General features: G+C 44.1%; 1 protein-coding gene across 2 annotated transcripts in view; it reads left to right on the forward strand.

The window, feature by feature from the left end:
* PTPDC1 (protein tyrosine phosphatase domain containing 1) overlaps nt 1-14520 on the forward strand; it is a 350874-nt gene that overhangs the window by 173274 nt on the left and 163080 nt on the right. For both annotated transcript variants that reach the window (XM_085624576.1, XM_085624575.1), the window contains one exon: nt 12427-12563. The gene's annotated coding sequence lies outside the window, so the exon portion shown is untranslated. The remainder of the gene's footprint in view (nt 1-12426; nt 12564-14520) is intronic.

The raw sequence follows: 14520 nt of genomic DNA on the forward strand, positions 1-14520 counted from the left end.
CCACCAGCAGCTCGCTGTGTTGCCCACAATGCTCTTGCCGGCCGGCCGTGATCAGGCTCCGACCTCACGTCGGCATTCCCGTCAGCCCCGTTTGGCCAACATTTCACTAGAGCAGTTCCAGACTCAGCGGGTTCCTTCCAGGAGCATCCAGCCCCAAGGCTCCTCAGGAGTGCTCCGGTAGCGGCCTATTCAGATGCTGTGGGTGCCATCTTGCCTGCTCTCCATTCCGCTCGTCTTTGCCGCAATGGCTGTTCTTGGTGCTTCCGGCACCCATTCTATTTACACCTCAGGGTTGTCCTCTGCTCCCAGGGGCTAACGCCTCATGTTAGGGCCCTCAGGTTCCGTCAGCGCACCCAGGATGGCACTGGTCAGGGGCTCGCCGCCGGGAGCCCAGATCGATCCTCCCTACTCCATCAGCATCAAGCCACGCCCCCCCCCCCCGCTCCTTTAAATAGGGTTGGAATCCTATTGCTTTTGTCGGGATAACTGTCAGTGATGTAATTGAGTTTCATTTCGATGTTTGTACATAATTATTGACGTTAAGATGTGTGAGCAAATATATAAATGATCAGTCTTGAGTCAAAGGGTATGGTGCATTGATCCTTACATTTTTATAGCCGCCAAGTTTAAACTAGAATCGAAAAAGATCAAAATGCACTATTCTTTTTTTGCTTTTTTAATCATTTATAACCTTGTTGGTATAACAAAAAATTTAGGGGTACCCATCATCCCATAAAGTTGCTAGGTTTGCCTAAAGTACCATTTGAAATGCCTAAAACCGTGCTCAAGTGGAACTCCTGGGTATTTTAAGCATAGGAGACATATGTGTTGCAAAAATATTTTTGCATGCTTGTACTCAAAAAAATACATTACAAAGCGGATTTATAAACCTTACACAGATGTTGCAGTTTCTTTAGCAATATAATTTTTATAATGTTAATTTTGCCTATGATCATTAAGGGTAGATTATTCTATTTTTTTGCACGCACACTTCTGGTTTCTGCCAGTAAGGTTTTATAGATCATATCAAATCCATCAAAATATTATGCCCAAGTTATCTAGCAGTAGTGACATATAAAAATTGAATATAACTTAACAAACTCCTAGTAAGAGTATTTTTTGTGAATTTTACCTAAAGCCCGAAAGTGCACTACATTTTTTGGCTTTGCTTGAAAAGTCTGAAAATTCTGATTGTGGCTCTGCAATGTATATAACTATATTATCTGCATAGCAGCAATTTTAAAGGTAATTTTAGGTGCATGACTAATGAGACCCACCCATAATTTGCTTGACTATGAGAACAAATAGTTCCATGAAGTCCAGCGATAATCGGCAACTGTAATTCAGACCCCTTCCAATATCAAAATCATTTAATAGATGTATATTATTGCTGATAACCACTATTGCTGTTCAATATAATTTTTGTAATTTGACATGCCTGAGGTATTAGAACTGCCTTTGTAGTAAGGGCTCCCTTAATACGTACATACATTGTTAAGTTAGCATAACCACGTCAGAAGTTAGAAAGCCATCTTGCTGCTTTTGCACACGACACTGCGTTCACATGTTATTGCTTAAACGAACTGCTGACTCGAGTTTTGCCTCACACGAGAGCAATCTGTTGTTACCATCCCGAGCTCTGCGAAGCGACCTTGGTCTGCACACGATGTGACAAACAGTCTGAGTTGTTAGACAATGCATGTTTTCCACTCTAGGTTGATCGACCCACTATTTAGTCATAACACACGAGCAGCTGCACATACCTGAAAGTTGGTGCTTTTAATATCACGGACATCATGTTTATTATTCAGACCGAAGACGAGCCTTCCTGCGAGAAGACTCCTGATGCTCCTGTGATGTGATTTCACTAAGCTGATCTTTGAGGTATGGGGTCCCCTATTCAAGCCTAAGAGACCTTCTGTTAGTCTAATAATAATATTAGCTTCTTAGTAAAGGGAAGGTGGTAGTATCCACTGTCATTATAACATGATCACCCCTTTTATATTCTATGGAATTGTAACTATGTTGATGGTTTTGATTTTAATCATTTGTCTGCTTGTATTAGCCAAAGTACTGCATATTAGGACACGTGGTCTATAAAAATAAACTCTTTTTATTTTCACCGTGTCTCTGTTGATTCTTGTTGTGGACTGATGTGAGAATAATATACGAACAGGTATTTCCGATTCCCACCATTCCTGAGTATGTACTGAGTCGCTTGTTCTGGGTTGTCTTTTCATTGGGACCGCCGAGCTAAATCTCGGATAACGAATGGGACACTTATGCTAGCCGGATACTGGGTTCTGGGTTCTGAGGTGAGTTTCTGGTACACCACAACTCACTGAGGTCCTGGGGTTCTACGCATAGTTCTGTGTATAAGCAGAATCCCTGCAACATGGCGCACCTAACGTTTGGTCTATGAGTTGAAACGCCTTAGTAGTGCTCGCGTTTGTCCACAACACCCTCATTCTTGTTTCCGGATAACAAGTCTGACGGATTTAAAACCTACCTAGGTCTATTGATATAGGTTCTTTCAAGCTTGATAATTAAAAAGGTTATTGAACCCTTGTGCTACTGATAGTTTCAAGTGTGTGTTGTCCTAATGTCGGTGGAAATTGCGGCGCACAGCCGTGCAGCTGTGAAACGTCATTTGACGCAGTATGGGGTACCGGACACTGGTATGAACGTCATCTTTGTAGTGGGAGCCGATGCGGCTCATCCCTATGAGTTGTTCTACTCTTGGGTGACGATTCCAGCGGTGGGGGATGATGACACCTTTCATTCTTACACTGCCGCTGCAGTGCCGGCGAACTATACGCCGTATAGGACACAGGAAATACCAATATCTGCTTGGCAGCACCATATTTGGTTTAATGGCGCCCTTCCCCATGTGGTTATACCGCCGAGAATGGGCCCTTTATCAATTGCAGGGGCCACTTGGCCGGTACTAGCCGGATTTACGCCTCATCCCCGTTACCTCACGGTGACGGTGGCTGAGTTGCGTGTACTACACACTGCCCTCATTACGGTATATAGGGCGTTAGTGCAGTATGTGTCGCGCAATATGCAGGCGGGGGCACCTGCTGTTGGGGGACAGCCTACTGATCATCACGCGGTGGTCATTAGTCCTGTTATGGTTAATTCTGTTATGGGCAAGCGCCCCCAAAATAGGGATGATTTCCCCTTTTGGCTTGCTGAAAAATTTGACCAAATAGAAGCGGTTTACCCGAATACTACTCCTGTGGAGAAACACAGGATCCTCACCATTAGTTTGCCTAAAGACTTGGTCCCCCACATAGATGATTGTGTAAATTGGGGCAAGGTCTTTGCAGCGACGTACGCGCAGTGCTTTGGCACTCCGTCTATGTTGCAGCTGCCCTCCGTTATCAAAAGAGTTCAAGAGAACCATGGTGCGGAGTCTGCGATAGAGTTAGGGATGCGGCTCCTCGGGCAATTTGACCTGGTGGCTACCATGATAATTGGTAACCTGAAGGGTGATGCTTTGCATTTCCAGGTTCGTAATGAACTGAAACGAGTTGCTGAGGAGGACAAACCGCAGGAATTTGCGAAAATAATCGCAGAGGCATATCGGGATTTGGGTCGTAGCTCTTTAGGAGTTAAGCCTGTAATAAAGAATCCCGATCTAAAACAGAAGGGTAAGGCAGAAACTTCTGGTAAGGACGAACGGCCCTTTTTTCCAAAACAAAAATGGCAGGTTAAACAACAGGGAAAGCAGCAGCAACAGAAACAGGGCTCTCGGCCTGCCTCTCCCGTACAGTCTAGTAGTGAACGCACTTATGATCTGCGCGATCGTGCTGCTATAAAGTCTCCTGATAGATTTCAGGTTTCTGAACAGCGCTCTCCTCGTTCTTCACAGGAAACATCGGCTACACAGTCCGGTGGCGGAGGCGGTGGCAAAGGTCGGGGTGCTCCACAACAGCGTGACCAGCCCCGACAGACTGAGGGTAAAGGCAAGCAGGACGAATTTGCACGACAAAGACCCCCGTTTCAGAAGAAGAAAGTGGCGGCTCTGACGGCAAGGTATGCCTCAGATAGTGCGGACACAGCTTCGGAACCGGACATGGGCGCTGACGCTCCTGGACAGCGCAGCGGAAATTACCATAGTCCGTCAAGCTCTGCGTCCATTTCTGGCGGTGACAGCAACTGATATCTCGGTTACTGTTGAAACAGCTGACACCAGAGTGGCTCCCCCTGACAGACTTTATGAAATAGTCTTATTAATAGAGGGTGACATACAACGTACAATAAAAGGGATTTTTTGGGATAATCTGACCACCACCTATGATATCCTCCTAGCGGAGGCAGATTGGCCCCCAGCTTTCATTTTAGAGGCTCCTAGAGGGGAGGAAGTAATCCTCCCGTCCTTTGCGCACACGGTGCCTAAGGACCAAGCTGAAGTGTATGCTCGGGAGTGGGCGCTTGCGCTTGCGCCGGCGGTGTATCGTACTCAGGTGGGATGGGACAGATTGTCCCCCTGCCATGAGACTCCATTGCGGTCTATGCCCCAGCCTCAACCTCAATATCCTATGCGTCGTGAAGCGAGACCCCACGCCGCGGCAATCCTTGAACAATTGGAATATCAGGGTGTTATTGAAACATGTGTGTCCCCTATGAATAACCCTTTATTCACTGTAACGAAGCCTGACGGCTCGTACCGTTTAGTTTTGGATTACCGGCACCTAAACTCCCATTGCCGGACCTGCGCGGTACAAAATACACATAGCTCGGCTTTGGTCGACAGTCTCGTGCGTAAAAGATTTAAAACGACACTTGACATTTCCAATGGCTTTTTTAGCCACAACCTGTCCACACTGAGTAGCCAGTGGACAGCGTTTACTTCAGGCGGAAAACAAAAACAGTTTACAAGATTAGCCATGGGTTACAAAAATAGCCCTGGCGTCTTTTCTGCTCGCGTGGTTTCTCTCTTAGAAAGAATAGACCCCGAAGCATACTCATATGTTGACGATATCTATCTTACGGATGATGAGCTGATGCCGCATCTGTCTCGGGTTGACAATATTATCGTGAGTTTTGCTGACTATGGCTACAAATTCAATTTTGCGAAGTCACACATCGCGGAATATACGGTGTTGTTTTTGGGCTACGAGCTCAACAATGAAGGTAAGGGGTTAGCCCCCCACTTTCTGGAAAAGTGTGCACGCCTAAGTGCTCCTACGACACTGAAGAAATTACAATCTCTGCTGGGTTTTCTGAATTTCGGCCGTACGTACATTCCTGATTATGCCCAGCGTATCAAGCCGCTTTACGCCTTGGTACAGCCTTCGTTTTCGAAATCTAGCTGGCAGCTAGAACACTCTGCAATTTTACAGTCTTTACAGGCTGACCTTCTTGCTTCACAATACTTGCTGACACGTGATAACCGCACTAACCTGGTAATAAGAATAGTACCAGGTGCCGTGGGGTTCACGTATTTGACGTTTAATGAGGGCGACACAGTCCCCATTGCGTACAAATCCCACTTGTACACCTCTGCTGTATTACGTTTTTCCACGGTCGAAAAAGTTCTGACTGCTGTGCAGATGGCGATCCTCAAGGAACGCGCACTGTCGCATGGGAAACAGATTCTGGTTGTAACTCCATATCCTGCTTTAGAGGCAGTGACTAAAGCAAGTGTACCAAATTCTAAAGCTTTGCATCCACGGTGGATACAATGGGCCACAACGCTGACGTCGCCAGACGTCACTTACATCTTTGATGCCTCATTACAGACTCAAGAGTACTTGCAGTATGAATTCGTTCATCCGGCACCTCTGTCTTTGCGCCCGCTCGAAGAATACCATTGTGTCATATAAACTGACGGGTCTGCGTAACCCGCAATTGGATCGAAGCACGCTTATTCAGCGGCTTGTGCAATTGTCGTAGGTACATTCGTAAATGGTGAATTCCAATCTGATGCAGTGCATACGCAGTCGTTGGGTGATTGTACCGCGCAATTGGCGGAGCTCCGGGCTCTGGTGCTTGCACTGGAGTTTGCTGATCCCCGAGTCACTACTCTTATAGTGAGTGACTCCTTCTACTGTGTCCAGTCCTACAATGACAATTTACACTTCTGGTCTCAGAATGATTACCGCGACACTAAAGGTAGCACAATTAAGCATAAAACGCTTTGGGTTCGGGTGGCAGACTTTAAAGAACGTCTCCCTCTCGTGAGTGTTATTCACACTCTTGGTCACCAGCGACTTGGTGTCCATGCTGTCGGCAACAGCTTAGCTGACGAGGCAGCGAAAACAGCAGTGGCTACATACTTAGTGGCAGCAGTTACAAGATCGAAAAGTAAGATTGATGATGACATCTTGGCAGCTATTGCTGCTACAGAGAAGGGAGGAGATTACCCGAAGGGTTTTCCCTCTCGGTATATTTATCATTTAAGTCCTGATAACGTCCCATTAGTGAGAATTAACGACGTTGGTGATAGAATTATTCCCAACGCGGACTGCAGACCAGCACTGATCTTGGCTGCGCACGAGGGGTTGGCGTCAGCCCACGCCGGTGTGTCAGCTACAATATCTCTGCTACAACAACGTTACTGGTGGTTTGGTTTATATAAACAAGCGCGCGCTTATGTTCTTGATTGTGACATTTGCCAACAGATTAAACCTTCTACTGTTGCGCGCCCACCACAGACACAGCTGTACATCTCTAATAAGCCATTTGGTTGTGTTTATTTAGATCACTGTGGTCCTTTTTCTTCTGATACTGCGTACAAGTACATCTTGGTTGCAGTGGATTCGTGCACACGTTTTCTATGGGTATGGCCACAAAGGAGTGCTGACTCACGTACTGTCATCAGGGATTTGCGTGTCTTTGTGGGAACTTTTGCGTGTGGTACCTTCCATTCTGATCAGGGCCCTGCGTTCGCCTCTAAGGCTTACAAGGAGGCTATAAAAAATTTGGGGGTCCTTGTCAAATATTCGTCTCCCTACCGGCCTGAGGGTAATAGTGTGGTGGAGCGAATGAACCGTGACTTAAAGCAATCATTGACAGCACGTGTTTTAGGCACGGGCCGGAACTGGCTAGCCCATTTGTATAACGTCCAACGTGCACTAAATAATCTCCCTAGAAGGTCTCTGGGTGGGCGGACCCCGTACATGATGCTCTTCGGAATCAGAATGTTTGTTCCAGACCTTGATGGTCTAGACATTGCGGCGTCGACCGCACCCTTTGACGTAGATGATCACTGTGCTGTTTTACAGACTCTACAAGAAGCCAGAGACTCTCTTTCGAAAGAACATTTGCCCTCCACGTCTGAAACTGAGGTTCAGATTCCGGTAGTCGGCTGGCTGCCCCGAGTTGGTGATCTGGTCCGTGAGAAGGTGGAGAACAAGAAGGAGTTCGGCCCCTCTTATCGTGCACCAGTTCCAGTGCTTGGAGTGCAGGGTACAAGAACAGTCATTTTACCTCCACTTCCTGGTCGCAAAGAAAACAGGTACATCTCTATTGACAATGTCAAACTTCAGCGAGTGGCCGATACTTCTTAGTATGACTCCGGCAGTTTCATGCCAGACAATGCAAAGAACTTCAATGTTGGTTCCTGCTTCTAACACCTTGTCTGATGTTCCAATCGAGATGCATTCAGTTACTGATCCCTTGCTGATACCACCGGCTGGTGGTTTGCCCGAAGAGACTGAGTATGCTTATCCTACACGTGGACCTTCGCCTGTTTTACAATCTACAGCACTTGGCCAGTCCCGTTTTTCCTTTGACACTAACTCTTTGACCTCAACTCCCCCATCAAACATTGCTGTTGTTGTGAGCTGGTTTAAAAAACATTTTTTGATAGCCCCTTGGACATACATCTGGTTGATGCTTTTTGGTATTTTTTTGTTCATGTCCATTGGATTTGTTGTAGTTTTCTTCCGTTTGGTGGATGGCCATTATCTCAAAGAGAGATCGACAATTAGACTTATCAATGGAACTTTGGCCCCCCGCTCCTCATCCCACATCATGAAGAGGGACCAGACTTTTGTGAATATTACTGCCTGGCCCGTCATGGATGGAATTGCATGGGATGCAGTTAAATTTCAAATTCATGGGCCTACAGAGGTCATTAATGTGCCTAATGTATTTCGTGTTTCTATGGGTGATGTAGTTAAACAGAACATACGTTCTGATGATTGGGATGTACACGCCATTGAAGCACTGTTTTCGGATTTGAAATATTATGCCGCCTTTGATGCAGAGGATTTGTATGACAATGCGGCTAATTATGCAGAACAGTATTGTTTTCAACATTATGGCAATCACTTCCTGCATAAAGCAAATACGTTTAGAAATTTTGTAAATTTTACCCAGTGGGAACACTGTCCCACCCCCTCGTTTGGCAGTTCACATACATTAGTTGATAAGTTTACTTATTTTACTGATTTCGGTGTTTCAGCCCCGGCATCCTTTTATTTTAAAGTTAAGCCTGAGTCTGCCTCCAAGGTTAGACTGACACACACCAAATTGCTATATTCTAAGTCCTTTATGGATGAGTTGTCAATCAAAGGTTATGATCTATGGAAGGCTACTATTGATCTTAAGTCGGTTTGGGGTTCCAAACCGTGGCAGGTTCAGGGAACTGAAGCTTTACACCGTGCCTGTCTAGTACCAAATCATATGTTGTTTTTAAATGCAACCATCTTCCAAACCACCTGTTTCGGATTGGCCACTTCTAAAAAACTAAATTCGCCTTCTGTGCCGGATCTGGGTGCTTACCCAAATTGGTATAATCACACAGATCTGTCCCTTCCTGCTTTGCAGTTATTGGTTTCTAATTCGTCTTTCAATATTTCGAAATTTAATAGTGAGGGATGGTTGATTTGGCAGAGCAGTTCTGATACTTGTCAACGTCGTTTTCTAGGACTGAAACCGGGGTATACTCAAGATCGCGTGGACCCCCGGTTTGAGTCGTCACATACAGTAACTACATACTCTGTAGGGAAATTATGTCAGTCCTGGCTGCGACATTCCACCTTGGCATCTGTCAAAGTTCATTTATCAAAGATACATGACAAAATAGATTTGAATGATTTTGTTAAAGGTCCTGTGGGTGGCAGATCCAAGAGATGGGCGTATGCTATTTACAACGAAGTATGGAAACTGTCGCAAATTGAGGCAGCTTCAAGATTGAGAGCTATTGATCAGGCTAATATGGAAAAAGTATTAGCAGTTATTGATAACAGCATTAACACTCTTTCTTCTCGCATTTATACATTAGATAATATTGTTTCTTCAATTGTGGATATTGTGCAGGATGAGGTGTCTGTGTTGTATCATGGTCAGAACCAGTTGCGCTCTGTTATGCAGTTTGCATGGACATTACAAACATTGAAGGCAGGGAAGGTCCCTTGGGACTATCTGAATACAACATCGTTATTTCTTCCCTTTAACCTTACTGACAAACAGCAGTTCATGTCCATGAAGGATGCTACATATTCCTTGCTCCATATTGAGAAATTGGAGCCGTTACCTTTCTCTGTAGCGGAAGTCGACTCCGCTGTGTGGCTCTTACACGGATTGATAACTCTCCCGTTTGCACTTTTTAAGTTTACCTCTTGTATGAAACACTATGCTCTGGGTAGATATGAACAGCTGGGTACCGCTTTCATACATGAAGTCTGGTCCCTCCCCTTTACGTATAGATGTACAAGGGACGGTACTGAGGTTTATCTGAAGGGTGAAGAATGTACAACGTCACCTGATCATTCTGTTGTATGTAGGCACATTCAATTGCACGGTGCTTGTAATGTACACGCTCCGAATTTGGCCTGCGTCCTCAAAGGTATCCCGGTACCAGTGATTACGCCATCTTTCACGCTGCTTGCAAACGGTAGTTATTTAATTTTAAACAATGAAGCTTGCTGCGGGATGTTAGTAGGGATCCCGTATATAGTAACTGTGACACAGAGGGTTGTCTGCTGCAATAACGTCCTGTTTCCACCCCCGCATGGGAGGCTGGATGCTTCCATCTGGCCTTCGATTCCAACCTTGAAAGCAGAGTTCAACAAGATGAGCAGAATAAGAGCGCTATTGTCCCAAAAGGAGGTGCCATTGACTTCCTCCCGGGAAACATTTGTCCTTCACGTAGCAAATACGCGCACCGAGGTACAGGCGCTTTTGAATACTGACCTCCCCCTGCATTTTGGAGCTTTGATCCAAACAATTTTCAATGCCTCGTCCACGACTGGCCTGGCTCATTTTTTTAAACTTGTGGGCTCGGGCCTCGTGACCTCTTTCCAAACTATTTTTGGTGTGATACCGGCATTTTTTCATTCTATTTTCTCCAGCGTCTTTGGAGGTGTCCCGTTAGTTCTGGCTCTAGTGGCAGGTGTGCTACTTTTACTTTTCATCTTGCGGAATGGCTGCTCTTTCTGTGCCACACGACAGCCTGTCCCGTCTGCAGCTTCTTCGTGACAGGATGCTTGATTACTATGGTGTCCTGCCGTTGGCGACTTTGAGCCTGGCATATGGATTATCCTTCCGGTATTCCTACTTCACCTGCGTGCAACCTGTCTTCCACTGCCTAGATTGTCCCTTTGAATGGCCTATGGATTTGTGCTTATCCAACATGGTGTCTCCGGACCCGGATTATGATCGACTGATGAGGCCCTTAGTGTCTCACGAGTCTGCCTGTTCTGGTGTTCGGATTATGGCCTGCGGTGCAGCGCATGGTATCCTGGGTAATTGGGACGTCGTGAGAGCGGCATATGACTTCTAGGATATGAGTTATTTGGAAGTACACGCTGGTTGCCCTCTGATGGTGCTAGAGGCTCCGCTAATAGAAGAACACGTATGTTCCTTTTCTTTACTTAACTGGATGGCTGAAACCTTCAGTGGCCGTGCCAATGATTTTCTGCTGAAAGCAGTGGCCACATATGCTGCCTATACTTTCATGGATTGAGTGAACTTTCGTCCACTATGTTTTCCTCACGTGTCTTGAACTGTCCCTGTACGTCTGCACTTCTGCCTGGTGAGGCGTTTTTTCATTTTTTCACCCCCCACGGCACGTTTGAGGTTTTTTGTTTTTTCTTTCCACTTTTGGTTTTTTTCCTATTCTAACTTTGCCTGAACTGACCAGTGTTTTTTAAATTGGATACGCCTTGTTCTGCTCTGTCGCGCTTGAACTCTGCGTTCTCTCTTTTCTTGCATACTAAGTAGTGCTTCGATCAAGGGGGCATGTAGTAAGGGCTCCCTTAATACGTACATACATTGTTAAGTTAGCATAACCACGTCAGAAGTTAGAAAGCCATCTTGCTGCTTTTGCACACGACACTGCGTTCACATGTTATTGCTTAAACGAACTGCTGACTCGAGTTTTGCCTCACACGAGAGCAATCTGTTGTTACCATCCCGAGCTCTGCGAAGCGACCTTGGTCTGCACACGATGTGACAAACAGTCTGAGTTGTTAGACAATGCATGTTTTCCACTCTAGGTTGATCGACCCACTATTTAGTCATAACACACGAGCAGCTGCACATACCTGAAAGTTGGTGCTTTTAATATCACGGACATCATGTTTATTATTCAGACCGAAGACGAGCCTTCCTGCGAGAAGACTCCTGATGCTCCTGTGATGTGATTTCACTAAGCTGATTTTTGAGGTATGGGGTCCCCTATTCAAGCCTAAGAGACCTTCTGTTAGTCTAATAATAATATTAGCTTCTTAGTAAAGGGAAGGTGGTAGTATCCACTGTCATTATAACATGATCACCCCTTTTATATTCTATGGAATTGTAACTATGTTGATGGTTTTGATTTTAATCATTTGTCTGCTTGTATTAGCCACAGTACTGCATATTAGGACACGTGGTCTATAAAAATAAACTCTTTTTATTTTCACCGTGTCTCTGTTGATTCTTGTTGTGGACTGATGTGAGAATAATATACGAACAGTTATTTCCGATTCCCACCATTCCTGAGTATGTACTGAGTCGCTTGTTCTGGGTTGTCTTTTCATTGGGACCGCCGAGCTAAATCTCGGATAACGAATGGGACACTTATGCTAGCCGGATACTGGATTCTGGGTTCTGAGGTGAGTTTCTGGTACACCACAACTCACTGAGGTCCTGGGGTTCTACGCATAGTTCTGTGTATAAGCAGAATCCCTGCAACACCTTATTTAATAGTGTCTATATTGTTCCATCTCACTAAGTAAACAGGCTTTAGCATCTCAAGTAGTAGTGGAAAAATATTTCCAGATTCTAAGCAATGTCTCGGAGTCTAATCACAAGATTTGCCTGCATAGCCATTGAATGCTTGGGTTGAAATGTATGGTGATCACTAGTTCTCATTGATGTTACAGAGTTCAATCTACAAGCAAATGTTTTGTTATCTGAATTTAGCAACAATTTTGGACAATGCCATTTACAAATGAGAGGCTCTTTGTATTTTTTCTTTTTCAGAAAAACAGTGTTGTTTGCTGAATGCCTGGGTGTATCGGACTGTCTTTCTAGCAGTAATTCTCCGCCGAAGAAGTGCAATGATAGAGTTTAATGAAAGTCACTTTGAAGATCATCAGGTTTTGTGGCTATTTCATCCGGTAATTAATTATTTGAAGTTGGGATTTCTTTGTTTATTGCTTTTTAGTTGATACCTCTGTGACTGTATTGAATTAATGAGCTGAATTTCTGTCCAATAATCAGATTCATATTGTGTGAAGTCCCCAGATGTTGTATATAACATTTAATAAAAATGTTTTAACACTATTCTATCATTTAATTGGAAGATGAGGTAAGACTTGGGAACACACTCAGTCTGTCAATCAATATTCCATTTGGGACATGCTTTCTTCCAAATCCTGGTCATGATTTCTTTGAGAGACAATGTAGAAAATCGATCCTTTCTGTACTGTGTTAAGCTCTGGACATAGAAAAAGCTATCTCTGACATTAAGTTCACTACAAATTTGGCTACAATGTCATTGATCTGTAGCTAGGGAGTTTGAGATTATCTTTGACTGCAATATCAATTATTCCCATACTAAGGGGTGAAGAGGTAGAGTTGTTAGTGACTGCAATGGTCTGTGTAATTGTGTCATTCTTTGAGAGATGGGCATGATTTCCGTGACACAAATCTACAAATCAGAACTGAATTGAACCCTGGTCAAAGCAAGAACTATATGTGACATTACTATACTATTACTCAGAGCAGTGGCCCCCACCCAAAAAATCCTGTATTTATATTTCATAAGAATTACTTTCTGCAGTTGCCCTAAAGTCCTGGTTTCTAGATTCCAAGACACTACCCGAAATACAAAACTTATTTTGATTAGCATTACTCACAAGAGGTAGAACAAAGACTTGACTTTGAGATTGTGACACTTATTGACGATTTACGATTACTGTATTAGATGAGAGGGAATGCTATGGGTATCTCATTACCAGAGCTACCATTTATAATTTACTATTACGAACTACCTGTTACTCAAGTAATCATGTAACCCACTGCATCTGTGACCCAGGACATATAGCTTTAATATGTTTGTATGGTCTTAATAGACCAAAAGACATATTGTAATTCTTCCTTTCCCACACCTGCTTCAGTAAGATCTTATTAAGATGCTACCACTTATATGTAGGAGACACTGCAGGGATGCAATGCCAGTACTCTTTACCTTGTAGGATTGCCCACTTTACAACTGGACCTTTAAGAATTGATTACAGTTCTTGGGCAATAATTGCCATTTTCCTATCTAACCTGCTTTCAACTGACATGCACCAACGATTGAGAGGATGGGGGAAGGTGTAGGGGGCACATACCTTCCTCATTAGTATAGACTGGGGTAGATGAATAACATTTAGGCAAAAGCAAGAGTGTGCAAGAAAGGGGTGCTTTTGATGGAATTAATTTGAGGGTAGTCTGCTTTACATTCATTATAGATGATTTACTTGATCTTATGCAGTATTGGACCTTCTGCTCACATACAAGTGCTACAGCTTTTTGTAACTATTCATTCATTCACCGTAGGGAGGTTAGCATGAATACTTGCAAATTGGCTGAACTACCTGCCATGTGCTTGATCCTACAGTTTAGGGAAAGAGAGACCAAATGCCGCAAAGTCTGAATGTATCAAGTTGTAGAACAGTTTTACCCACTCTGTGTAGTTTGGAATGTAAGTTCTGCCAAAATTCAGAAAATCCAATATGGATTGGAGTTTCCTCAAGGTGTTTGGGGATTGTAAAAGTGCACTTCTTAAAGAAATGTGTCGCTAGGCCTTCACTTGACCCCTCGTATCCTAAAAATAGGTTGTTCTTATACCCTTGAAGCAAATGGCAGAACTGCTTTTGAGACCCAAACGCACTAAATGAGATCAAATACTTGCTTTCTGGTGCTATGTTTTGGCAGAAAAATCCATTAGAGATGTCTATAGTTGTTTGTATTTGTTCCTTAGTGTCGCTATATGCCTGTTTTGTATTGCGAATGTACATGTAGCTGTGTTCAGGTGCCTGTAATCTAATACTAGACGATATGAATGGTCATGTTTCATTACTGAAAACA

The sequence above is a fragment of the Triturus cristatus genome, chromosome 9, assembly GCF_964204655.1.
Source record: "Triturus cristatus chromosome 9, aTriCri1.1, whole genome shotgun sequence".
Lineage (NCBI taxonomy): Eukaryota > Metazoa > Chordata > Amphibia > Caudata > Salamandridae > Triturus > Triturus cristatus.